At 45.3% G+C, this 24,942-nt stretch overlaps 1 long non-coding RNA gene across 1 annotated transcript in view; it reads right to left on the reverse strand.

Annotated features, from left to right (window-relative positions):
• The window catches only part of LOC141549100 (uncharacterized), a 183,227-nt gene that overhangs the window by 90,392 nt on the left and 67,893 nt on the right, over nucleotides 1-24,942 (reverse strand). Inside the window, exons 8-11 of the long non-coding RNA XR_012484224.1 lie at nucleotides 23,593-23,695; nucleotides 21,578-21,760; nucleotides 6,100-6,207; nucleotides 4,089-4,271 (exon numbers count right to left, since the gene is read on the reverse strand). This is a non-coding gene — a long non-coding RNA (uncharacterized LOC141549100). The remainder of the gene's footprint in view (nucleotides 1-4,088; nucleotides 4,272-6,099; nucleotides 6,208-21,577; nucleotides 21,761-23,592; nucleotides 23,696-24,942) is intronic.

Raw genomic sequence — 24,942 nt, forward strand, 5'->3', positions numbered from 1 at the left:
TTCCCCTCTGGGGTCCCTTCCTGATGTCTCTCTCTGTCTTTGTCTCTCTTTCTGTGCTTCTTTTTCTGTCTCTCTAATGGAGTTTACTCAATAACTGCTTTTCTCTCCTCACCCGCAATCCTCAGATTTTGCTCTTCTTTCTTATAAAAGCAGAGCATTAAAAGCCTTTGAGCTCAAGAGCATCATTTAGAAGGAGAAGAAACTGTGGTTTAAAGCAGATACTAAGTGCCTTGTGCAGGGTCACACATCTCTTGAGTTTGTGAGGCAGCCCCCACTTCAGCCTGTCCTGTCTCCAAGCCCAGGGCTCAGTCCAGGATGGCCCCACCCTCAGGCCCCACCTCCTCTCTCCTCATTGGTCTCTTATTTCTTTTCTCTCTTCCCATCCCCACTTGGGTACTCCCAACTCCAGCCTGTGAGTGTCATTCTTGGATCGGAAATTCCCCTCCCTGTCCCTGACAGTCCGGTCCACTCTGAGCCCTTGCTGCCTCCCGATCATCCTCGGGCCCTGCTGTTTTATCCCTCCTGCTCTTCCTGTCTCACTGCACAGTCTGCTCAGGACCCCCGCCTATCCCCAGCACTCCCCCCTTAGCAAGTGCTTTCTTCCTGTGCTCTCCAGCCCTTGGCTGTCCTCCCACCGACTCACTCTTTCTTTTCTGTATTGCCCCCAGGTGTTCACAATGTTCTCTTCACTTGCTTTTTCCCTTTTCCCCATCCCAAAGCCCACTATTCTCTTCCCTTTATCAATTTCCCCATCTCCAGGGCTTCCTTGCATTAGTTTCTCAGCTTTGGTTCCCCTCCCTAATGGTACCTTCCATCTCCCTCCATCCCTATCCTCCTTGGTCTCTTCCTTTGCATCTCCCAACTCCTCTTTTTCCATTGGTCCTTTCTCTGTACTTCTTCCTGTCACAAGGAATTTTCACCTTTGTTTCCCCTCCCTAATGGTACCTTCCTTCTCCCTCCATCTCCATGCTCTGTGGTTTCTTCCCTTTGGGTCTCCCCTTTCCACTTTTTCCAGTGGTCCTTTCCCACTTCTTCTATCCCTCTTCTTCCTCATCTGTGGTTCTTTCCCTTTTTCTTTCCCCCGTCTTATACTATGGTCTCTCCCTTCATTCTTTCTCCTTCTTTTTTCTATTCAATGATCTGTTCTTTTACATTATCTCCTCCCTCCCCAACACTGTTTCTCCTCAATTTCGCTCAACCTTTTCTTTTTTCCATTTTTTCCTTACTTCCACATTCTCTACATTCCCTTTGGCTTCCTGCTATCCACTTGTCTTTCCTAATGATTCCTTCCTTTTTTTTGCTCTTCTCAATATGTAGTGTTTGTGTGTGTGTTTGTGTGTGTGTGCTTTAATTTTATCCCTTTTTTATACTAACTAGGCTCTTCTCGTTTTCTCAGTCCTTCTCCCTCCCTTTATTCCCCATATTTCCTCCTTTTCTCTCCCCTCCTTCCTTTCCCAGTGATCTCTTCCATCTGGTTCTGTCCTCTCTCCCTTCTGGTCCTTTCTTAATACTTCACTCTGTGTGGGTTTGTGTGTGTTTGTGTGTGTCTCTGTGTTTTTCTATCTATCTCTTTTTGTTTCTCCCTCTCTCTCTACTTAATCTCCATCTGCACAGAGGTCCCATGCCCTACTCTTTCCCAATATGTCTTTTCCACTGAATCCTCCTTCTTTCCTCTAGGCCCTACACAATTTCTTGAGTTCTACTGTCTAATAAATTTTCTGTCACCAATAGTCTATCTCCTTTCTGCCTAGTAGTGTTCCTCCCTAGTGGGGGATTTCTCTGGCTCCCATGTTTATTACATTATTACATTATTTCCTTTGTCTCCTCTACCCTCTCCTATCTTAGTCAATTCTTCTCACTTCTTCCATCCAAAATCGGACCCTCTCTTTCCTTCCTTTCTCACCCAAAGATTTTCTCTTCCCCCACTGCCCTGATGTGCTAGTGACACTCTTCTGCCATATATCTTGATGGCCTTTTCTCTTTCTGTCTCCCCAGAGAACTATTAAATCCTTTCTTTCTCCTTTCTCCTCTCTCCTCAATGGTGTCTTCCTCTTTCTCCTAAACAATGTCTTTTCCTCACTGTCTTCTTGCATCACTCATGCAATCATAGATTTATAATTGGAAGAGACAACATATATGAAATAGTGGTTTTGACCTTTCTTCACTCAAAGGATTATAGATGTACAAATGAAAAGAACCTCAGGGCCATGGAACACAATAATTTTCTTCAGGGAGCAAATTGAGTCTGAAAAACTCTAAGTTCCTGTTAATCAGTGTCTCTCTCTTTCCATCTTCCTAAACTTGGAATGGCATGTCTTTGTATTGCCTACTGTCACTTTCCTTTCACAAACTCCCTGTCTAATGATCTCAGAAATATCTTTCAACTCGCTCTACACATGTCTTCTTTCATTCTCCCTCTCCTTTCAAGTTACAGATTCTTTGCATATTATTTTTCTTTATGTGTCTCTACTTCTGTATTTGTCTCTTTCTATTTCTGTCTCTGTCTCCCTTCCCCCTTTTCTCTGACTTCTCTGCCTCCTTCTACCTTTTGGTCTCTCTCTCCCTGCAATCCATTCTCATCCCTTCCTTTTCCCTTTCTGCCCCTCCTCTTTCCACACTAGTCTACTCCCTCCATTTCTCTGACTTTCCTACAAGTCTTTTGTCTCCATTTCACGCTCTTCTTCTAGCCCAATGGTAACTTACACTTCTTTTTCAATCACAGATTGAGTTTTGGACACGTCCTCACAGGCTTCTACATATAATCTCATCATTTGAGAGAGAAGGAAGCTGAGACAGGGAGAATGACAGAGGTCTCCATAGAATTATAGAGACAGATTTGAGATTGAGAACTAGACTTAAATCAGCTAGGCTCCAGGGACATGGCCTGTGCACTGGAAACAGTGCTGGGCCTGGAGTCTGTAAGACCCGAGTTCAAATTAAACTTTAGATATTTCTTACTGAGAGAACCTGGGCTAGTCATAATGTCAATATATTTTTGCCATAAGAACAGAATACAGATAATGAAAGCAGCTGCATGGAGCTGTCCAAGGTATCAAATGAGACAGTTTGCAAAGCATATTTTTCCTTTTAGATCTTTTCCTCTGCTCCCCTCTCTTGTCTTTCAAAATCACACTTTTGTGTGCACTTTCCATTTCCCAAGGGATATTTTCCATTTGTTTCTTGATCTCCTTCCTTCTAGGCCCTGCAGAAATGCTCCTTAGTTTCTGCTTCAAAGACTATAGCCCAGCATTCCCTCCTTTTTTTCCTCCCTTTCCTCCTTTTCTACTCCTGACTTTACTTTGTTTCTTTCTGCCCATGTTTAGGGAGCTATCTCACCTCTCTGTTTCTGTACCACCAAGGCATCCTACCTTCCTCTTTCCTCTGTTTCCTCCTCTCATCCAAAATGATGCCTTCCCTTCCTTTCTTTCTCTCTTCCTTCTCCAATTATGCTTTATTTCCGTCTCTCACCCTGGCTACGTCCTTGGCTCACAGTCTTTATTCATACTTCCTGATAGGCTTCTCTCTTCCTCTCTCCCCATGGACTTTATTCCTCCTATACTGCTGCCTTCCATGTCCCCAGGAATCTCCTCTTCTTCCCCCTAAGCAATAATTTTCCCCCCTCTATCTCTCCCATCACTCCCAAGATAATAGATTTATAGTTGGAAGGGAATTACTGTTGATGAATTACAATCTCTCATAGCAGGGTTGGAAACTGAGGCTCACAGATTAAGTGCTTGCCCAGACTCACAGAGAAATTGTCTGAGTCCAGAGCTGAACCCATGCTGATCTAAATTCAGGGAAAAAGATCTGTCTATTGTGACATCTAGTTGGCTTTTCCAGTATGGCTCATCCCCAATTGCCCTTTTTCTATGTGTCTCCCTATCTTATCTCTCTCTTCTGGTGTTTAGTCTTTCATCTCCCTCCCAGTGGCCTCTCTTCATTTTCCCTTCCCTTTCCAAGACTACACCACCTTTCTCTTTGTATTTTCTGTCTCTTCCCACCTTCCCCAGGTCTCTCTGACTTCTCTCTCTTTTTCTACCCTTTGGTCTTTCTCTGCTTTTGAGTTTTTCTATTGACTCTTTACTCACTAGTTGACCTTGTTCCTCAGGGCTCCCCACAAGGCTCTTGGCTGTATTTCCCTCTCTCTCCCTCCATACCAATACCAAGTTTTATGTTTCTTCTTCAATCCCAGAAGCTCCAATCTGATCTTGGATGAATCCTCAGTGGTTCTGGAGTCCAGGGTTATCCTTTTAGAGAGGAACAAGCTGGATCTGAGAGAGTAGAAATGATACATAGAGTTATAGCATAATTTTGGAGGTAGTATCTGGACTCAGGTCATCCAGGCTCCAGGGACACTGCTTGTGCAGCAGCCAGAATGCTGGCTCAGAACTCAGTAACGCCTGGTTCCAAATTGAGCCATAGACATTTGCAAGCTGTGTGACCCTGAGGAGATGAGAACCTCTCTGCGCCTCTGTTTTCTAAAGAACAAAATGATTATACTGCTCATACCTACTTCAGTGGGCTGATATGGAGATCAAATGTGACCCTTTTTGTAAAGCACCCAGCACAATGTCAGACACAAGGTAATACTTAACAGATGATTTCCTTCTTTCCCCTTCCTCAGTCCCTTCTTCATTTTGGATCTCTGCCTCTATTCTTCTCCCTTGTGATTCAAATACTCTATTAACAATTCTCTAGTAGCATTTTGTCTCTATCACATTTATGTTGTCAAGTAATCCCTTCCCCCTCTCCCTCGCCAGCACTTTTTTCTCCCTCTCCATACCTGCTGCATCTCTGCCCTCATTAAAGATCTACTAAACCTCTCTCTTTCTCCTTACAATTCCTTACCGAGGGCTCTATTTGCCCTTTCCATCATTTCGTGGACTTACAAGGCTCCTTAGAAGGCCCCAAATGCCACCTTGCAACATGTGATAGAGGGGAAAACAGAGACAGAGAGACCTTCAGTGACTTGCTGAGGCCGATTCAGCTTGAAAATGTTTCAAGCTAGATTTAATGGCAGCCCAGGGCAGTGTTCTCTGCATCATTAGTAGGCAGTGGCCTCCCCCCAGCCCTTCCCCAGGTGTCCCTTCCTCTTAGATGGCTCTTCCTTCTAATCCCTCCCTGTGCTCTGGATTTCTGCCCCTCACATTCCCGCCCAGGGGTCTCTTCCCTCTCTAGCTCCCCACTACCGAGAAGTCTTCTCTCTCTAACACTCTGTCTCCCCCTGTGTGTCTGTCACTGACTCTCTCTCCTGGACTAGCCTCCACTCTCTCTGCCCACATCCTCACTTGGCCCCTTCCTTTGACTCTCCCTGGGCTCTGTCCATGGTGCTGAGCCATCTGCATGCCTCTTGCTGCAAGAAGCTGTTGCCCTCAGTCTCCATCCCTCTGCCTCTGCCCCCATAGCAGGTAATCTCTTCCTTCTCTCCCTTTCAAGCCCAGAATCTGAGCGGGCTGCAGGCTGACTGAGCGGCCATTCTAGTCCAAGAGGACTTGTTGTAGCTGAGGAAGTTGGGACAAGGTAAAGACTTATCCAGGGCCAAACAGCCACTGATTTTAGGGAGAAGAAATTGAATTCCTATTACTTATAGTCATGTATTCTTTTCCCCACGTGAGTCAGCTGTGTTTCTCTGCCATCAAGATTTCTCCTTGTCTTTCTTTTCACTCAATGGCCTCTTCCCACTGGCTGTTCTTTCCTGATCCATCCTGCCTGTGGGGACCTATCATTCTCCTACACTCACAAAGCTCAAGGGGAAGGAACACTTAGAAGCCACATCCCTCCCCACCATGCTCAGAGGCCTGAGAGAGGTTAGGTGTCTGGCTCAACCTAGAAATTGTTTGAACTCAGGTGGAAATGACAGAGAATAATGGCCCAGGGGCAGCTAGATATCACAATGCATAGCACCGAGGGCTGAAGTCACAAGGACCTGTGGTCAAATCCACCTTCAAACATTTAAAATTTCCTAGCTGTGTAACTCTGGACAAGTCAATTAACCCCAGTTTCCTCAGGAAAAAAAAGAAAAAAAAGAGAATGCTGGTTCAGCCACATGTGATCTCCTCCAGCTGTCCCCAAGACTTATCCAATGGGTTTGTAACTTACTAAGTGTCCTTGTCTTGTTCCCAGTGTCTGTCACTGTGTCTCTCCTCTTCCTCCTCCTGATCTTATTCCAGTATCGTGTGTTCATGGATATGTTGAAGGAGACCTGCACTGGGAGAGGGAGCAAGGAAGCTTATGTCAGTCCCAGAATTCAGGTGCTCCTGACTCCAAGCCCCAAGCTTTAGCCATTAGGAGAACCAGCTGCCTCGCCCCCCCATCACTCTCCCAGTTCTCTGTGGTCCCTTTTGGTGTCTGTCCCTGTCTTTGTCTCTCTTTCTGTGCTTTTTTTTGCTTTATGATGGAGTTTGCTCACTAACTGCTTGTCTCTTCTCCCCCGCATTCCTTGGACTTTCTTCTTCTTTCTCATAAAAGCACAGCATTAAAAGCCTTTGAGATCAAGAGCACCATTTCAAGGGAGAAGGAAACTGTGGTTTAAAGCAGGTGCTAAGGGCCGTGTGCAGGGTCACACATCTCTGAGTTTGAGAGGCAGCCTCCACTTCAGCCTGTCCTGATCCCCAGCCCATGGCTCTGTCTCTCCCTGGGTCCCCACCTCTCTCCTCATTGATCTCATACTTCTTTTCTCTCTTTCTTTACTCCATTTGGGCACTTCTCCCAGAAAGGTTTGAAATTCGCATCCGTTTCCCTGACAGTCCGATCCACTCTGAGCCCTTGCTGCCTCCTGATCATCCTTGGGCCCTGCTGCTTTATCCTTCCTGCTCTTCTCTCCTGCTTCACTGCAGTCTACACAGGGCCCCCTCCTGTCCCTAGCACTCCCCCATTAGCAAGTGCTTTCTTCCTTTGCTCTTTAGCCCTTGGCTGTCCTCCCACAGACACACTCTGCTTAATTCTATGTAGTTCAACCAGGGGTTCACAATGTTCTCTTCAGTTGCTTTTTCCCTTTTCTCCATCTCAGATCCCACTATACTCTTCCCTTTATCAATCTCCTTAGCTTCTGAGTTTGGTTTTCCCTCGCTAATGATCCCTTCCATCTCCCTCCATCCCCAACATCTATGGTATCTTTCCTTTCTATCTCCCCTTTCCTATTTTTCCATTGGTCCTTTCTCTCTACTTCTTCCTGTCACAAAGGTTTCTCACCTTTGTCTCCCCTCCCTAATGGTACCTTCCTTCTCCCCCCATCTCCATGCTCTGTGGTTTCTTCCCTTTATATCCCCCCTCTCCACTTTTCCAGTGGTCCTTTCCCAGTTCCTTTCTTCCTCTTCTTCCTAATCAGTGGTTCTTTCCCTTTTTGTTTCCCCACATGCCATCCAATCGTTTCTTCCTTCATTCTTTCTCCTTTTCTCTAATCAATTCACTGTTCCTTTACAATGCCCCCTCCTTCCCCAATACTGGTTATCCTTTTTAATTTCTCTCAACTTTCTCATTTCCTTGCTTTTCTCACTTCATACCACATCCTTTCTATTCTCTGTCTTCCTGCCACCCACTAATCTTTCCTAATTATTTCTTCCCTTTTATTGTCTTCTTAATATGCAGGGTTAGTTTTTCATTTTATTCCTTTTCTATGAAAATTAGGAGCTTCCCATTTGCTCACTCCTTCCCCTTTCTTTAGTAATACCTTTATTCTCCCTTTTTTATTACCCACATTTTCTCCTTTTGTCTCCCCTCCTTTCTTTCCCAATGATCTCTGGCATCGGGTTCTGTCCTCTACCCCTCTGATTCTCTCTTATTACTTGTGTGTGTGTGTGTCTACCTATTTCTTTCTCCCTAATCTCCATCTGCCCAGAGGTCCCTTGCCTTCCCCTTTCCCAAGATATCTTTTCCATTGGATTCTCATTCTCCTTTTCTCTAGGCCCTACACAATCTCTTTAGTTCCAGTGCATGATAAATTTTCTATTTCCAATACTCTATTTCCTTTCTCCATAATGGTGCTCCTTCATAGCCGGGGGTTTCTCTCTCTTTCATTTTTAGTGCATTGTTCCCTTTGTCTCCTTTGTCCCATCCCATCTTAGTCACTTCTCTCTTCTCACATCCAAAATGGCTCCTTTTCTTTACTCTTTCCTTCCTTTTCCCCCAAAGATAGTTTTTTTTCTTTTTCCACAATTCAGTTTTGCTAGTGACAGTCTTCTGTCATATCTCATAGTGGCCAATTCTCTGTCTCTCTCTCCCCAGATATCTAGTAAATCCTGTCTTACTCCTTTCTCGTCTTCCTCATTAATCCCTTCCTTTTCCCTTTGTCTTTGATCCTTGCTTGGTTACTGAGTCCTCATGGTCATAAAGATCTACTTCCTTGACACTGTTCTCTTCCCTGACTCTTTTATTGCCAAGGAATCTTCTCTCTGAAAGTCTCTGATTCTCCTGTGTGGAATCCACCTGTGTCTCTCTGTCTCCCTCTCTGCCTGCAGGACCTGCCTCCTCTCTATGTCCCCACATCCTTGATTGGCCCCTTCCTCTGCCTCTTTCCTGTCTACAGGCTATTCAGTTCCCAACATTTGTCTTCCTCAAAAGCCTTTCCCTTAATCTCAATCTCTCTGCCTCTAGGCCCATATCAACTAGTTTTCCCCTTCTCTCTTAGAAAATCATAAAAGATTAGTGAGTTGGAACGGATCTGAGTGTCCATACAGTCCAAACTCATCTATTGAGAGAAAAGGAACCTGAGCTGGAGAGTTTATGTGATATGCTGAGGGCCAAACAGCCAGTAAGGTTACAGGCAGAGCCGGAGCACTTTCCCTCTACTTACATTACTCTGGTTGCTTGACACTTACTTTTTCTTTCATGCTTTAGCAATAAGGAAAACCGGAAGCCTCTCCTGTCACTATCATTCCCCAGTTCTCTGTGGACACTTTCTGATGTCTCTAACTTTGTCACTCTTTCTGTGCTGTTGTCTGTCTCTTTAATGGCCTTTGCCTACTGTTTTTCTCTCTTCCCATCCCATGCTCAGGCTTTTCTCTTCATTCTCATAAAACACAGGATTTTTAAGTTCGAAGTTTCTTTCAAAGCCTTTGCGTTTAAGAGAATCATTTAAAAAGCAAAGAAGCTGTAGTTTAAAGCAGCTGCTAAGGGCCTTGTGCAGGATCACACATCTCTGAGTTTGTGAGGCAGCCTCCACTTCAGCCTGTCCTGACCCCCCCAGCCCATGGCTCTGCACAGCATGGCCCCTCCCTGCCCCTTTGGCCCCAGCTCTCCCCTCATTGGTCTCATACTTCTTTTCTCCCTTCCAATCCCCACTTGGGCCCTTCCATCTCCAGTCTGTAAATGTCAGTCTTGGATTGGAAATTCCTATCCCTTTCCCTGACAGTCCGGTCCGCTCTGAGCTCTTGCTGCCTCGAGACCGTCCTCAGGCCCTGCTGTTTATCCCTCCTGCTGTTCCCTCCTGTCTCACTGCACAGTCTGCACAGGGTCCCCACCTGTCCCCAGCACACCCCCTTAGCAAGTGCTCTCTTCCTGTGCTCTTCCTGTGCTCTGCAACCCTTGGCTGTCCACACACAGACACACTCTTGTTTCTTTTCTCTGTTTTCCCCAGATCTTCATCATGTTCCCCTGACTATTTCTTTCCTTTTCTCCTTCCCAGATCCCACTATTCTTTTCCCTTTTTCAATTTGCCCCATCTCCAGGGTTCCTTCCATTAGTTTCTCAGCTTTGTTTCCCCTCCCTAATGGTACTTTCCATCTCCCTCCATCCCTATCCTCCTTGGTCTCTTCCTTTGTATCTCTCATCTCCTCTTTTTCCATTGGTCCTTTCTCTGTACTTCTTCCTGTCACAAGGATTTCCCACCTTTATCTCCCCTCCCTAATGGTACTTTTTATCTCCCTCCATCCCTATCCTCCTTGGTCTCTTCCTTTGTATCTCCCATCTCCTCTTTTTCCATTGGTCCTTTCTCTGTACTTCTTCCTGTCACAAGGGTTTCTCACCTTTGCCTCCCCTCCCTAATAGTACCTTCCATCTCCCTCCATCCTTATACTCTGGGGTTCCTTCACTTTCTGTCTGCCCTCTCCACTTTTTCCAGTGGTCCTTTCCCAGTTGCTCTCTCCATCTTCTTCCTAATCAGTGTTTCTTTCCCTTTTTCATTCCCCACATCCCATTCAGTGATTTCTTCCTTCATTCTTTCTCCTTTTCTCTAATCAACTATCTGTTCCTTTACATTGTCTCCTCCCTCCCCAACACTTTTCCTTTTCTCTCTCCATTTTTTCTTTGCTTTTTCCCTTAATAACACTTCTCTACATTCTCTTTGTCTTCCTGCCACCCACTTATCTTTCCTAATGATTCCTTCCCTCTTTTTAATTTGCTTAATATGTAGTTCTTGGTTTTTTTCATTTTATTTCTTTTCTATGAATATTAGTCACTTCTCCTTTTTTCCCTCCTTCCCCTTTCTTTAGTAGTGTCTTCACTCTCCCTTTTTATTCCCCATATTTTCTCCTTTTGTCTCCCATCCTTTCTTTCCCAATGATCTCTTCCATCTGGCTCTATCCTCTCTCCTTTCTGATTCTTTCCTAATACTTGTGGTTACCTCTGTATCTCTCTTTACCTTTTCTTGTCTCTCTTTCTCCTCTTGGAACAGAGACCCATGAAATCACTTTCTTCAGGGGGACAACCTGAGGCTGAGAAACGAACTCTTAGTTACTGTTTATCAGTCTCTCTCTGTATCCATCTGCTTAAACTTCTATAGAGACCTCTCTCCATCCCTTGCTGTCACTATTCTTTCACAATATCCCTGTCTAATGACCTCTGAAATGCCTTTCACCCCTTTTCACCATGGCCTTCTTCATTTTTCCTCTCTTTTCAAGTTAAACATTCTTTGCATATTATTTTGCTTTATCTATCTCTACTTCTATGTTTCTCTTTCTGTCTCTGGCTCCCTTCCCTCTGGTTCTCTGACTTATCTGTCCTTTGGTCTCTCTCTCCCTTTAATCCAGCGCCATCCCTTCCTTTTCCTTTTCTGTCTCTCTTCTTTCCACACTAGTCTACTCCCTCCATTTCTCTGAGTTCTCTACAAGCCTCTTGTAACTATTTTGTGCTTTCCCTCTAGCCCAATGCTAAGTTACACTTCTCTTTCAATCACAGATTGAGTTTTGGACATGTCCTCACAGTTTCTAGGTATATAAAGAGAGAGAAGGAAGCTGAGCCTGGGAGAGTGACAGAGATCTGCATAGAGTTATAGAGAGAGATTGGAGAGTAGGCTCTGCACTCAAATCAGCTCGGCTCCAGGGACATGGCCTGTGCATTGTAAAGAGTGCTCGGCCTGAAGTCAGTAAGGCCCGAGTTCAAATTAAACATTAGATATTTCTTACTGAGTGAACCTGGGCTAGTCACAATCTCACTGTCCTTTTTTCTGTAAGGTTAAAGTGGAGATTATATATCCAGCTGCATGGAGCTGTCCATGGTATCAAATGAGACAGTGTTTGCAAAGCTATTTTCTTCCTTTTAGATCTCTCCCACAACTTCCCTCCATTGTCTTTCGAAATTACAGTCAACAATTTTGCACTAGCATTTTCATCCCTGCTTATCTCTATTGTAAATGGCCCCTTCCTTTTCTCCCTTTGCAACACTTTCTCTTCCCCTCTGGCCATTCCTGTGTCTCTCACCTTCTCAGAGATCTTTTCATGTTCAATTTCTCCTTCCATCTCAATCCCCTAAGAGGATTTCTTTTTCTTTTCCATTTCTCTTAGGATTTTAAATATGGAATGGACCTTAAAGGTCCTCAAAGCAGCCCTCAATAGCTAATAGAGGAAAAAGCTGAGCCTGAGAGACCTTCCATGTCTTCCTAAAGATAATTCATGCATGAAAAGGTCTGCGGATGCCACGTGGCACAGTGGGTAGAACACCAGCCCTGAATTCAGGAGTACCTGAGTTCAAATCTGGTCTCACATATTTAACACTTCCTAGCTGTGTGACCCTGGGCAAGTCTTGTAGCCCCAATTGTCTTAGCAAGAAAAAAAAGTAAATTAATAAAATAAATAAAAAAGAAAAGGTCTGAGGTATGAACTGAACTCAAGTACTTTGCTTCTCCATCATAAATTGCCACTTGCTTACCCCAGGCAAACTTCACGGTCCCTTTGATTTGCTTGGTTTACTTAGTCCCCCATGGTCTACTTCTTTGACACTGTTCTCTTTCCTCTCTGGTCCTTTCATTGCCAAGAAACCGGTTCTCTCTGAAAATTTCTGAATCTCCTGTGTGGATTCCACCTGTGTCTCTCTGTCTCCCTCTCTGCTTACTGGACCAGCCTCCTCTCTGTGTCCCCACATCCTTGCTTGGCCCCATCCTCTGACTCTATCCTCTATACAGGCTATTCAGTTCCCAAAATTTGTTTTCCTTCATCAAAAGCCTTTTCCTTAATCTCAATGTCTCTGCCTCTACCCTTACATCAAGGAGTGTTCCCCTTTTCTCTTGGAAAATCATAACATATTGGAGAGTTGGAATGGATCTGAGTGTCCATACAGTCCAAAAACATCTATTGAAAGAAAAAGGAACCTGAGGTGGAGAGTTTATGTGATTTGCTTAGGGCCAAACAGGCCAAACAAGCAGAGCTGGAGCACTTACTTACTTACTCTACTTACCTTACTCTGGTTGTTGGACACTTAACTGTTTCTCTCTCCCAACATCCATGTGCAATGGGCCTTTTGCTGGTTCTCTTCCTCACTAACTCTCTTTCCTGCCCATTCACTTCACAGGCCTCCCCCCACCCCCGTGCACCATTGCTCCCTCTATTTATCATTGAGTGGATCATCCAACTGGAAGAGCCCAGAGTGGCCAACTACATTTCCATCTTTTTTAGAGGAGGATATTAAATTGAGAAAACTTAACTGACTTGACAGCTCTTAATTTTCGAAAGCTTGGTGCTAAGTCGGGGTGATTTGACTCCAAGTAAAACATTCTAGCTTTTTTGGCCCCCACCGAGTCCTTTACCTCCCTACTCTCCTTCCTCTCCCCACTCTCCAAAGTGGGGTCTTCCCACTCTCCATCTCTAATTACTAATTTTTTTCCTTTTCTCTTTATCTTTCTCTGAATGTTCCTCCCAAACTGGCCCCCTCCAAGTGCTCTTCCCTCCATCTTCCCCTTCCCATCTCCTGTTTTCCCACCTCTTTCCTTCTGCACCTTTCCTTTGTACTCAGTGCAGCTTGTCCTGCGCCTTCTTCTTCTCTTCAGTCCCTAATGACACTTTGGCAGCTTTTACCCTCTGCTTTAGAGGTACCAGAGCATGCCTCTTAAACTTTTTCTCCTTTCTATCACTGATACATCAGAAGTTTCCAGCTGGAAGGGAACTTGACAGTGAACTGAGTCTCACATTTACCAACCTGAAGCATAAGCCATTAAACAGGCCTGCTCCTGGACATAGAACAAGTAGGTTTTTCCTAGCACTAGAACTCGGGTCCTCAATACCCCAAGTGCACACTGGGAGAAGCAGCTGCCTCTCCCACCACCCTCCCTCTCCCAATCTCTGTGGAATCTTACTTTCTATTTGTCTCTGTCTATCTTTGTCACTGCTGCAATTTCTTTTCTAACTGTATCTTTTCCCTGAGGTTTTCCTCTTTCTCATTCAACAATAGCATTTTAAAGGGAAAAGTAATTTAAAAAAACCTTGGGTTCATGTTCATCATTTAAGAGAAGAAACTGAGGTTTAAAGCAGGTCCTCAGTACCATGTCCAGGGTCACACATCTCTAAGTTTGTGAGGCAGCCTCCTCTTCAGGCTGTCCAGACCCCCAGCCCATGGCTCTGTCCAGCATGGCCCCTCCTTAGAGCTCCAGCTCTCTCCTCATTGATCTCATACTTCTTTCCTCCCTTTCCTCCCTCTGCTTGGGCTCTTCCATCACCAGACTGGGAGTGTCAGATCCAATCCACTCTGAGTCCTTGCTGGGTCCTGACCATCCTCAGGCCCTGCTCCTTTATCCCTGCTGCCCTTCTCTCCTGTTTTACTGGACGGTCAGCACAGGGCCTACGCCTGTTCATAGCTCTTCTAATCCCTCCCTGCGCTCTGGATTTCTGCCCCTCACGTTCCCGCCCAGTGCTCTCTTCCTCTCTAGCTCCCCTTTAATGAGAAGCCTTCTCTCTCTAAAAGTCTCTCTATCTCCCCCTATGTGTCTGTCTCTGACTCTCTCTCCTGCACTAGCCTCCACTGTATTTACCCACATCCTCACTTGTCCCCTTCCTTTGACTCTCCTTTGCTCTGTCCATGGTATTCCCTTTCCTCTGTATCTGTTCCCTGCTCAGAATCTGCCTCTACCCTATATTAAGTATTTTTCCCTTCTCTATTGGAAAAGCATACAACCTTAGAGAGAGGGAATGAGTCTGGGAGTCCAACCTGTCCAGAGACCTCTTCTGAAAGAAAAGGAAACTGAGAAAAGGCCTTTATGTGATGTTCTGAGGGACACACAACCAGTACATTTACAAGAGGAAGTTGAAAACACATCATTTTGTGTGGACATACTGTGTCCTGGTTGGTAGGAGGATCACTTTGTGTCTCCCCCATGATCCATGCCTAGTGGACCTTCTCTGGTTCTCTTCCCCACTAACTCTCCTTCCTGACCTTCACTCCCATGGGGCTTGCCCTCTCTCACCCTCAATGATGGAATCTTCCATGGAAGGGCCCCTAAGTGGCCAACTCGATCTCCATCTTTTTAGAGGAAGAAATTCAAGCTGAGCAGAGTTAAGTGACTTGAACAGCTATTAATTTTCAGAAGCAAATTAATAACTCAGGGTGATTTGGCCCCAAATCCCTCTACCTTCTATCTGTTCTAGCAAACGGTTCCCTCCCAGTCCACCTCCTTCTTCCTCAGAAGTGTCCTCATTGGGGCCTTCAGCTCCTTGCTCTCTGCCTCTTCTCCCCCAAAATAACTTCCTCCCTCTCTCTCTCAAATTACTAACTATTCTTTTCTCTGTGTGTGTCTCCCTGTCTTTGTACTGCCCTTCCCCAAACTGGCCCACCCCAAGGCTCTGCCTTCTGCCTTTAGTGCTCATCCCCTGTCGTCAATCCCTTTTTATCCTCCCCCTTTCCTTTGTACAAAGTGGCCTTGTCCTGTTGCATCTCCTGGAACGTACTCCACAGAAGCCTTTGGCAGCTCTTTGCCACATTAGCAACCTCAGTTAGCCTTTTTTCTTATCTTACTGTCATTTATAGAATCCCTGACTTACAGATGGAAAAAATTAATGGAAATGGAATCTAACCCTGGAGAAACTAAGGATTAGACATATAAGGAGAACTGGTTCTATGATGGAAGCAAGGAAGCTTGTAAGCCAGGCCCAGAATTCAGGTTCTCCTGCCTCTGAGCCCCATGCTTTAGCCAGCAGGAGAACCAGCTGCCTCACCCCCACCATCATTCCCCTCTGGGGTCCCTTCCTGACGTCTCTCTCTGTCTTTGTCTCTCTTTCTGTGCTTTTTTCTGTCTCTCTAATGGAGTTTACTCAATAACTGCTTTTCTCTCCTCACCCACAATCCTCAGATTTTGCTCTTCTTTCTCATAAAAACAGAGGATTAAAAGCCTTTGATCTCAAGAGCATCATTTAGAAGGAGAAGAAACTGTGGTTTAAAGCAGATACTTAGTGGCTTGTGCAGGGTCGCACATCTCTTGAGTTTGTGAGGCAGCCTCTACTTCAGCCTGTCCTGTCTCCAAGACCAGGGCTCTGTCCAGCATGGCCCCTCCCTCCGGCCCCACCTCCTCTCTCCTCATTGGTCTCATTTCTTTTCTCTCTTCCCATCCCCACTTGGGTACTCCCAACTCCAGCCTGTGAGTGTCATTCTTGGATCGCAAATTCCCCTCCCTGTCCCTGACAGTCCGGTCCACTCTGAGCCCTTGCTGCCTCCCGATCATCCTCGGGCCCTGCTGTTTTATCCCTCCTGCTCTTCCTGTCTCACTGCACAGTCTGCTCAGGACCCCCGCCTGTCCCCAGCACTCCCCCTTAGCAAGTGCTTTCTTCCTGTGCTCTGCAGCCCTTGGCTGTCCTCCCACAGACTCACTCTTTCTTTTCTGTATTGCCCCCAGGTGTTCACAATGTTCTCTTCACTTGCTTTTTCCCTTTTCCCCCACTATTCTCTTCCCTTTATCAATTTCCCCATCTCCAGGGCTTCCTTGCATTAGTTTCTCAGCTTTGTTTCCCCTCCCTAATGGTACCTTCCATCTCCCTCCATCCCTATCCTCCTTGGTCTCTTCCTTTGCATCTCCCATCTCCTCTTTTTCCATTGGTCCTTTCTCTGTACTTCTTCCTGTCACAAGGAATTTTCACCTTTGTCTCCCCTCCCTAATGGTACCTCCCTTCTCCCTCCATCTCCATGCTCTGTGGTTTCTTCCCTTTGGGTCTCCCCTTTCCACTTTTTCCAGTGGTCCCTTCCCACTTGTTCTATCCCTCTTCTTCCTCATCTGTGGTTCTTTCCCTTTTTCTTTCCCCCATCTTATACTATGGTCTCTCCCTTCATTCTTTCTCCTTCTTTTCTCTATTCAATGATCTGTTCTTTTACATTATCTCCTCCCTCCCCAACACTGTTTAACCTTCTCAATTTTGCTCAACCTTTTCTTTTTTTTCCTTTTTTCCTTTTTCCTTACTTCCACATTCTCTATGTTTCCTCTGGCTTCCTGCTACCCACTTATCTTTCCTAATGATTCCTTCCCTTTTTTGCTCTTCTCAATATGTAGTGTTTGTGCGCGCGCGCGCGTGTGTGTGTGTGTGTGTGTGTGTGTGTGTGTTTGTGTGTGTGTGCTTTAATTTTATCCCTTTTTTATACTAACTAGGCTCTTCTCGTTTTCTCACTCCTCCCTCCCTTTATTCCCCATATTTCCTCCTTTTCTCTCTCCTCCTTCCTTTCCCAGTGATCTCTTCCATCTGGTTCTGTCCTCTCTCCCTTCTGGTCCTTTCTTAATACTTCACTCTGTGTGGGTTTGTGTGTGTCTCTGTGTTTTTCTATCTATCTCTTTATTTCTCTCTCTCTCTCTACTTAATCTCCAGCTGCACAGAGGTCCCGTGCCCTACTCTTTCCCAATATGTCTTTTCCACTGAATCCTCCTTCTTTCCTCTAGGCCCTACATAATTTCTTGAGTTCTATTGTCTAGTAAATTTTCTGTCACCAATAGTCTATCTCCTTTCTGCCTAGTAGTGTTCCTCCCTAGTGGGGGATTTCTCTGGCTCCCATGTTTATTACATCCTTCCCTTTGTCTCCTCCACCCTATCCTATCTTAGTCAATTCTTCTCACTTCTCCCATCCAAAATCGGACCCTCTCTTTCCTTCCTTTTTCACCCAAAGATTTTCTCTTCCCCCACTGCCCTGATGTGCTAGTGACACTCTTCTGCCATACATCTCGATGGCCTTTTTTCTTTCTGTCTCCCCAGAGAACTATTAAGTCCTTTCTTTCTCCTTTCTCCTCTCTCCTCAATGGTGTCTTCCTCTTTCTCCTAAACAATGTCTTTTCCTCACTGTCTTCTTGCATCACGCATGCAGTCATAGATTTATAATTGGAAGAGACAACATATATGAAATAGTGGTTTTGACCTTTCTTCACCCATAGGATTATAGATGAACAAATGAAAAGAACCTCAGGGCCATGGAACACAATAATTTTCTTCAGGGAGCAAACTGAGTCTGAAAAACTCTTAAGTTCCTGTTTATCAGTGTCTCTTTCTGTCTTCCTAAACTTGGAATGGCATGTCTTTGTATTGCCTGCTGTCACTTTCCTTTCACAAACTCCCTGTCTAATGATCTCAGAAATATCTTTCAACTCTCTCTACACATGTCTTCTTTCATTCTCCCTCTCCTTTCAAGTTACAGATTCTTTGCATATTATTTTTCTTTATGTGTCTCTACTTCTGTATTTGTCTCTTTCTATTTCTGTCTCTGTCTCCCTTCCCCCTTTTCTCTGACTTCTCTGCCTCCTTCTACTTTTTGGTCTCTCTCTCTCCCTGCAATCCAGTGCCATCCCTTCCTTTTCACTTTCTGTCCCTCCTCTTTCCACACTAGTCTACTCCCTCCATTTCTCTGACTTTCCTACAAGTCTTTTGTCTCCATTTCACGCTCTTCTTCCAGCCAATGCTAAGTTACACTTCTTTTTCAATCACAGATTCAGTTTTGGACACGTCCTCACAGGCTTCTACATATAATCTCATCATTTGAGAGAGAAGGAAGCTGAGACTGGGAGAATGACAGAGATCTCCATAGAATTACAGAGATAGATTTGAGATTGAGAACTAGACCCAAATCAGCTAGGCTCCAGGGACATGGCCTGTGCACTGGAAACAGTGCTGGGCCTGGAGTCTGTAAGACCCGAGTTCAAATTAAATTTTAGATATTTCTTACTGAGAGAACCTGGGCTAGTCATAATCTCAATGTATTTTTGCTATAAGAACAGAATAGAGATAATGAAAGCAGCTGCATGGAGCTGTCCAAGGTATCAAATGAGACAGTTTGCAAAGCATATTTTTCCTTTTAGATCTTTTCCTCTGCGCCCCTCTCTTGTCTTTCAAAATCACACTTTTGTGTGCACTTTTCATCTCTGCTTATCGCCACTATAAATGGTCCATTTCTGTTCTCTCTTTCCAACACTTTCTCTCCTCCTCTGGCCATTCCCTGTGTCTCTCCCCTCCAGAAAGATCTTTTCATGCTCAATTTCTCCTCCCATCTCAACCCCACAAGGGGATTTCTTTCTCCTTTCCACTATTCTGGGGATGTTAAACAGGGAAGGGACCTTAAAGGTCTTCAAAGTAGCCCGCAAGTATCTTATAGAGGAGGAAGCTGAGCCTGGGAGAACTTCCATATCTTCCTGAAGCAAATTCATGCATGAAAAGGTCTGAGGTATGATCTGATCTCAAGTGCTTTACTCTCTCCATCATAAATTGCCATTTTCTCCCCCAGGCCATCTTCACTGTCCCTTTCTCTTTGATCCTTGCTTGGTTTGCTTCGTCCCCCATGGTCATAAAGATCTAATTCCTTGACACTTCTCTCTTCCCTCTCTGGCTCTTTCATTGCCAAGGAATCTTCTCTCTCTGAAAATCTCTGATTCTCCTGTGTGGAAACCACTTGTTTCTCTGTCTCCCTCTCTTCCTGCTGGACTAGCCTCCTCTCTATGTCTCCACATCCTTGCTTGACCCCTTCCTCTGACTCTTTTCTCTCTGCAGGCTATTCAGTTCCCAACATTTGTCTTCCCTCCCCAAAAGCCTTTCCAAGAATCTCAATCTCTCTGCCTCTACCCTTACATCAAGTAGTTTTCTCCTTCTCTTTAGAAAATCATAAAAGATTAGTGACTTTGAATGGATCTGTGTCCATCCACTAAAACACATCTATTGAAAGAAAAGGAACCTGAGCTGGGAGTTTATGTGATATGACTATCAGCATATCCTTACAGCCACTAAGGTTACAAGCAGGGCTTGGGCACTTTCCCTCTAGTTACTGTACTGTGGTCTTGGAGACTTCCTTGCTCTCTCTTCCACCATCCATGCCCAGTGGAACCTTTGCTAGTTCTCTTCCCCACTAACACTCTTTGCTGTCCATTCACTTCCATAGACCTTCCCCACCTTGCCCCCTCTCTTCATCACTGAACGGCAGCTCTTGCTGCCTCAGAGCATCCTCAGGCCCTGCTGCTTTATCCCGCCTGCTCTTCTCTCCTGTTACACTGGACCATCTATACAGAGCAGAGGCCCATCCATAGTCTTCCCTCATTAGGAAGTGTTTTATTCCTTTACTCTTTCACCCACAAATACACTCTGCTGTCATCTCTGTATTTCCCCCAGATATTCAATGTTCTCCTTTAATGTTTTTTTCCCTTTTCCTCCATCCAGGTTTTCCTTTCCTTTTGTCACTCAAATAATGTATTCCTTTTTTCCTCATCTTTTTTCTCCTTCCTAATGGTAATTTCTTTTATCCTTCATAACTGTTCTCCATAATCTATTCCCTTTCTCTCTGCCCAGTCCTATTTACACTAGAAACTTCTTTCTTTCTTTGGTTTTTTGTCCTAACCAGTGCTTTTTTCCCTGTATTTCTCCTCATTCCAGCCTCCCTGATGGAATTTTTTTCTCCAGCCTGCTGTCATTTCCTATATCCTCTTCTGTATCCCTTTCCCAGGCCCTGCCTTCTTTCTCTCTCTTCCCTGTAATCAGTGGTCCCTTTGCTTTCACTGTCCCTTCCCTCCCCATCACAGTTACTACTTTTCATTTTCTCACTCCCTTTGTGTGCTGTCCTTCTTTTTCCCCATCCCTGTGCTCTCTTCCTTTTGTCTCATTCCTTTTTGTCTCTTGATCTTTTCCTCTATTTAATACCCGTGTTTCTATCTTTTTCTCCCTCACTCAATCCATATCTGTTTCTTCTCATAATGTGACACCTTCTCCCTATTTCTGTGCTGTTTTCCTTCTCTCTTTTCTTACTCCTAAACTAAGTTCCTTTTGTTTCCCTTTTATTTTCCCAGTGTTCTTTTCCCTCTTCTTGTCTCTTCTCTTCCTAATGGTCCTTCCCTTTAATATCTCTGTCTGGTGTGTGAGTGTGTGTGTGTGTGTGTTTGTGTGTGCGTGCGCCATCTCTCTGTCCCTCTCTGTCTGTCTGTCTCTCCATCTTCATTACTTCCTATTGTCTTGTCCCTTCTCTTTGTCTCTAGCAGTTGCCTCTACGTCCCTTCCCATCCATTTCCCAAGTGATATTTTCCATTTGTTTCTTGATCTCCTTCCTTCTAGGCCCTGCAAAACTGCTCCTTAGTTTCTGCTTCAAAGACTATAGCCCAGCATTCCCTCCTTTTTTTCCTCCCTTTCCTCCTTTTCTACTCCTGACTTTACTTTGTTTCTTTCTCCCCATGTTTAGGGAGCTCTCTCACCTCTCTGTTTCTGTACCACCAAGGCATCCTACCTTCCTCTTTCCTCTGTTTCCTCCTCTCATCCAAAATGATGCCTTCCCTTCCTTTCTTTCTCTCTTCCTTCTCCAATTATGCTTTATTTCCTTCTCTCACCCTGGCTACGTCCTTGGCTCACAGTCTTTCTTCATACTTCCTGATAAGCTTCTCTCTTCCTCTCTCCCCAAGGACTTTATTCCTCCTATACTGCTGCCTTCCCTGTCCCCAGGAATCTCCTTTTCTTCCCCCTAACCAATAATTTTCCCCTTCTATCTCCTTCCATCACTCCAAGATCATAGATTTATAGTTGGAAGGGAATTACTGTTGATGAATTAAACCGCTCATAGCAGGGTTGGAAACTGAGGCTCACAGATTAAGTGCTTGCCCAGACTCACAGAGAAAGTGTCTGAGTCCAGAGCTGAACCCATGCTGATCTAAATTCAGGGACAAAGATCTGTCTATTGTGACATCTAGTTGGCTTTTCCAGTATGGCTCATCCCCAGTTGCCCTTTTTCTATGTGGCTCCCCATCTCATCTCTCTCATCTGGTGTTTAGTCTTTCATCTCCCTCCCAGTGGCCTCTCTTCATTTTCCCTTCCCTTTCCAAGACTACACCACCTTTCTCTTTGTATTTTCTGTCCCTTCCCACCTTCCCCAGGTCTCTCTGACTTCTCTCTCTTTTTCTACCCTTTGGTCTTTCTCTGCTTTTGAGTTTTTCTATTGACTCTTTACTCACTAGTTGACCTTGTTCCTCAGGGCTCCCCACAAGGCTCTTGGCTGTATTTCCCTCTCTCTCCCTCCATACCAATACCAAGTTGTATGTTTCTTCTTCAGTCCCAGAAGCTCCAATCTGATCTTGGATGAATCCTCAGTGGTTCTGGAGTCCAGGGTTATCCTTTTAGAGAGGAACAAGCTGGATCTGAGAGAGTAGAAATGATATACAGAGTTATACCATAATTTTGGAGGTAGTATCTGGACTCAGGTCATCCAGGCTCCAGCGATACTGCTTGTGCAGCAGCCAGAATGCTGGCTCAGAACTCAGTAAGGCCTGGTTCCAAATTGAGCCATAGACATTTGCAAGCTGTGTGACCCTGAGGAGATGAGAACCTCTCTGTTCCTCAGTTTTCTAAAGAACAAAAGGATTATACTAATAATATTTACTTCAGAGGGCTGATGTAGAAATCAAATGTGACCGTTTTTGTAAAGCACTCAGCACAATGTCAGACACAAGGTAATACTTAACAGATGATTTCCTTCTTTCCCCTTCCCCAGTCCCTTCTTCTTTTTGGATCTCTGCCTCTATTCTTCTCCCTTGTGATTCAAATACTCTATTAACAATTCTCTAGTAGCATTTTTCCTCTATCACATTTATGTTGTCAAGTTATCCCTTCCCCCTCTCCCTCGCCAGCACTTTTCTCTCCCTCTCCATACCCGTTGCATCTCTCCCCTCATTAACGGTTTGCTAAACTTCTCTCTTTATCCTTCCAGTTTAATTACCGAGGGCTCTATTTGCTCTTTCCATCATTTCTTGGACTTACAAGGCTCCTTAGAAGGCCCCAAATGCCACCTTGCAACATGTGATAGAGGGGAAAACAGACTGAGAGACGTTCAGTGACTTGCTGAGGCCGATTCAGCTTGAAAATGTCCCAGGCTGGATTTAATGGCAGCCCAGTGCAGTGTTCTCTGCATCCTTAGTAGCCAGTGCCCCCCCCCACCCCAGCCCTTCCCCAGGTGTCCCTTCCTCTTAGATGGCTCTTCCTTCTAATCCCTCCCTGTGCTCTGGACTTCTGCCCCTCACATTCCCGCCCAGGGGTCTCTTCCCTCTCTAGCTCCCCATTACCAAGAAGTCTTCTCTCTCTAACACTCTATCTCCCCCTGTGTGTCTGACTCTCTCTTCTGGATTAACCACCACTCTCTCTGCCCACATGCTCACTTGGCCCCTTCCTTTGACTCTCCCTGGGCTCTGTCCATGGTGCTGAACAGCCTGCATGTCTCTTGCTGCAAAAAGCCATTTCCCTCAGTCTCCATCCCTCTGCCTCTGCCCCCATAGCAGGTAATCTCTTCCTTCTCTCCCCTTCAATCCCAGAATCTGAGCGGGCTGCAGGCTGACTGAGCGGCCATTCTAGTCCAAGAGGACTTGTTGTAGCCGAGGAAGTTGGGACAAGTTAAAGACTTGTCCAGGGCGAAACAGCCACTGATTTTAGGGAGAAGAAATTGAACTCCCATTACTTATAGTCAGCTTCATGTATTCTTTTCCCCACGTGAGTCAGCTGTGTTTCTCTGCCATCAAGCTTTCTCCTTGTCTTTCTCTTCACTCAATGGTCTCTTCCCACTGGCTGTTCTTTCCTGATCCATCCTGCCTGTGGGGACCTATCATTCTCCTACACTCACAAATCTCAAGGGGAAGGAACACTTAGAAGCCACATCCCTCCCCACCATGCTCAGAGGCCTGAGAGAGGTTAGGTGTCTGGCTCAACCTAGAAATTGTTTGAACTCAGGTGGAAATGACAGAGAATAATGGCCCAGGGGCAGCTAGATGTCACAATGCATAGCACTGAGGGCTGACGTCAGAAGGACCTGTGGTGAAATCCACCTTCAAACATTTAAAATTTCCTAGCTGTGTGACTCTGAACAAGTCAGTTAACCCCAGTTTCCTCAGGAAAAAAAGAAAAAAAAAAGAGAATGCTGGTTCAGCCACATGTGATCTCCTCCAGCTGTCCCCAAGACTTATCCAATGGGTTTGTAACTTACTAAGTGTCCTTGTCTTGCTCCCAGTGTCTGTCACTGTGTCTCTCCTCTTCTTCCTCCTGATCTTATTCCAGTATCGTGTGTTCATGGATATGTTGAAGGAGACCTGCACTGGGAGAGGGAGCAAGGAAGCTTATGTCAGTCCCAGAATTCAGGTGCTCCTGACTCCAAGCCCCAAGCTTTAGCCATTAGGAGAACCAGCTGCCTCGCCCCCCCATCACTCTCCCAGTTCTCTGTGGTCCCTTTTGGTGTCTGTCTCTGTCTTTGTCTCTCTTTCTGTGCTTTTTCTGCCTTTATAATGGAGTTTGCTCACTATCTGCTTGTGTCTTCTCCCCCGCATTCCTTGGATTTTCTTCTTCTTTCTAATGAAAGCACAGCATTAAAAGCCTTTGAGATCAAGAGCACCATTTCAAGGGAGAAGGAAACTGTGGTTCAAAGCAGGTGCTAAGGGCCTTGTGCAGGGTCACACATCTCTGAGTTTGAGAGGCAGCCTCCACTTCAGCCTGTCCTGATCCCCAGCCCATGGCTCTGTCTCTCCCTGGGTCCCCACCTCTCTCCTCATTGATCTCATACTTCTTTTCTCTCTTTCTTTACTCCATTTGGTCAGTTCTCCTACAAAGGGGAAATAGGTATACATTTGAAATTCGCATCTGTTTCCCTGACAGTCTGATCCACTCTGAGCCCTTGCTGCCTCCCTATCATCTTTGGGTCCTGCTGCTTTATCCCTCCTGTTGTTCTCTCCTGCCTCACTGCAGTCTGCACAGGGCCCCCTCCTGTCCCTAGCACTCCCTCATTAGCAAGTGCTTTCTTCCTTTGCTATTTAGCCCTTGGCTGTCCTCCCACAGACACACTCTGCTTAATTCTATGTAGTTCACCCAGGGTTTCACAATGTTCTCTTCAGTTGCTTTTTCCCTTTTCTCCATCTCAGAACCCAATATTCTCTTTCCTTTATCAATCTCCAGTGCTTCCATTTGTTAGCTTCTGAGCTTGGTTTCCCCTCGCTAATGGTACCTTCCATCTCCCTCCATCCCCATCATCCATGGTATCTTCCCTTTCTATCTCCCCTTTCCTCTTTTTCCATTGGTCCTTTCTCTCTACTTCTTCCTGTCACAAGGGTTTCTCACCTTTGTCTCCCCTCCCTAATGGTACCTTCCTTCTCCCCACATCTTCTTGCTCTATGGTTTCTTCCCATTGTATCCCCCCTCTCCACTTTTCCAGTGATCCTTTCCCTGTTGCTTTCTTCCTCTTCTTCCTAATCAGTGGTTCTTTCCCTTTTTGTTTCCCCACATGCCATCCAATGGTTTCTTCCTTCTCTAATCAATTAGAGTTTCCTTTACAATGCCTCCTCCTTCC

Source organism: Sminthopsis crassicaudata, chromosome X (assembly GCF_048593235.1).
Source record: "Sminthopsis crassicaudata isolate SCR6 chromosome X, ASM4859323v1, whole genome shotgun sequence".
In the NCBI taxonomy this organism is placed as follows: domain Eukaryota; kingdom Metazoa; phylum Chordata; class Mammalia; order Dasyuromorphia; family Dasyuridae; genus Sminthopsis; species Sminthopsis crassicaudata.